The sequence below is a fragment of the Poecilia formosa genome, unplaced genomic scaffold (assembly GCF_000485575.1).
Source record: "Poecilia formosa unplaced genomic scaffold, Poecilia_formosa-5.1.2 Scaffold1541, whole genome shotgun sequence".
NCBI lineage: Eukaryota > Metazoa > Chordata > Actinopteri > Cyprinodontiformes > Poeciliidae > Poecilia > Poecilia formosa.
In genome coordinates this window covers 6,104-8,435 of record NW_006801480.1, presented here as the reverse complement: position 1 = coordinate 8,435, position 2,332 = coordinate 6,104, and the positions used below count along the sequence as shown (strand labels likewise).

General features: G+C 35.9%; 1 long non-coding RNA gene across 1 annotated transcript; it reads right to left on the bottom strand.

The window, feature by feature from the left end:
• Positions 1-734: 734 nt before the first annotated feature.
• Positions 735-2,326, bottom strand: LOC107835313 (uncharacterized). Its single transcript, XR_001661124.1, has 2 exons — positions 1,270-2,326; positions 735-1,079 (listed from the first exon to the last, which is right to left on the bottom strand). It is a non-coding gene; the product is annotated as an uncharacterized LOC107835313 (long non-coding RNA).
• Between the last annotated feature and the right edge of the window lie 6 nt (positions 2,327-2,332).

Here is a 2,332-nt window from a genome sequence, read left to right as displayed (position 1 = left end):
TAACAAGTTAACATGTTATTTCCACCCTCCGCTCAAAATGGAGACTGACTTGAAGAGAAATAACAAAGTTAGTTTCAGTTTCTTTTTCACAGAAAGTCAGGTGACTTGTGTTTTCTTCAGCGTCCAGAATCAAAGTTTGATTAATCAGTTTCAGTTTACAAAGTCAAATAAAACTAGAATAAAGATAGAAAACTTTCAGTATTTCTGTTTTGCTGTTATTGAAGAAGATTTGGAGCTGAGCAGCTTTTTGTTCTGCAGAACAAACGAGTTGGATTATGAGCGCTCACTGCCCTCTGGTGGTCAACTATCGTAACTACAGATATCCCACTACATACTAACCAGGTCATTTGTTTAACTTAATTTGTTCTCATTTTCACCTTTATCAGGTCAAATAAAATCAGCTTAAATTAATGTTGTTAAAGAGCCAACGCAGGGTTAATAAATGGAAAAGAAAATTAAACTTACTTAGTTAAAAATCCTCACAAAAAGAGGATGTCTGTAACTTTAAGAATCAAGTAAAATTTACACATCTGGCAACGAAGTTTGTGGAGGAGAGGAAATACTAAAATTAAAGCTGCCATTGTGGAACAAAGACATGAGGTTTGTGGCTGTTTCTTTAAAACATCTATGCAATAATTAATAATTATATTAAACACTGTACATGGTTACTACATTACACAAACATAATTATCACAGTTAACAATTTAAGTCATTGATAGAGAAAATGTATTTACAAAAGGCATATCAATTTTATTTCAACATTATGTACTCAGGGTTTACAACTTAAGAAGACATCCATGTTGGGTCCTTGGCGGCTGCCAGTCTGCAGTGAACTGGTGGATGACAGAGGCAATGCTATACTGTAGTGAGCAGATTGAAGCAGAAGTCCCACCATGTGATCCACAGGGCTTTAGCTGAGCACAAACTTCATGCACTTCGTTTCCACAGGCACCACAGCAGAATCAAGTGTAACCTGTTAATATGTATGTTAAAGGTAAGCTAAAGCTGAGCAATCAGCTCCAGGTGGCACACAGGCCTTATTACGTAAAGTATTTGAATGTAGGATTTCAATTTTTAGTCTTAAAGTTTAATTATGATCCAAATGATGCATTTCAATTAAAATAAGTCATTACCAGATTATGCAAAGTAATTATACACTATATAATTGGTTAATAATAGTTATATAATGTATAAAAATAACCTACAATATATAAGCATAATTATATATACTACACACATCCTTCTTTACCTTTAAATAAAGACCTGGACTAAAAATTCTGTTTTCACCCTGCATTGTGATGCTCGACCATTAAGAAAGGATAACCTATCCTTAATGGCTTTTTTTTTTCTTTCTTTTTTTTTTGCTTTTGTTTTTTCTTGGAAGAACTTACCTGCGATCCAAGAAAAATGATTAGGCCTACATTCAAGGACTCTGTTCAGGCGGTCATTGACGTCAATCTGTGACGTGGGATTCGGGGTTTGAGTTTGAAATCCGAGGATCACGTCACCAATGACCAGCTGAGCCAATCAGGTGCAGATGACGCACAGGCCTTATTACTATTTGAATGTGTTATTTCGTTTTTTCATCTTGAATTTTAATTATTTTCAAAGCGAAGCATCTCAATTAAAATAAGTCATTAAAAGCTTATACATTTAATGAGTATATAGTTATGTTTTTTATAAACTAGTAGAATATTTTCTTTTTTGTTTTTACAAATATTTACAAGGCAACAAAAAGACAAAGTGGCTAAATTGTCACAGATGACCTGCATTCAAAGACCGTAAATAAATACTGTGATTCAGATTTAAATATCTATTGCTATATATCTACATCATATTTCTATTTCACATGTCATGTGACTATTAAAGGTTTAGTCACATGACTCAGATTACAGTCAGTAAAAACAATAACCTGCTTTTACATGCCCAGTCTTTCTCCACTGCCCCCTCTCTTCCCTAGGGGGCAGTAGAGAGCAACATGTAGGCGGTGGGAGGAAGAAGAGCGAGAAAAGTGTCCGGTTGTTGTGGGGAGCGCAGTGTGTTAGTTTTAGGGAAGCCAGCTGTTCGTTGTACTTGTTCAAAAGAGGAATAAAGTTGTTAAAGCATTTATCTGCCTCCTCCTTGCTTTTGCCCGCCAGCGGAGCAGAAACGATAGGAGCTTGTTCCCAGCGAACGAGCCGAAATAGAGACCAGCCTGTTTAAAACCAGCCTCTGATTGGACTCTGAGCCAATCAGAGTCCACACATCCTTCTTTTCATACAGGTCTTTAAATAAAGACCCGGACTAAAATGATCTTTTCATCCCGCATCGTGATGCTCGTAAATTAAGGAAG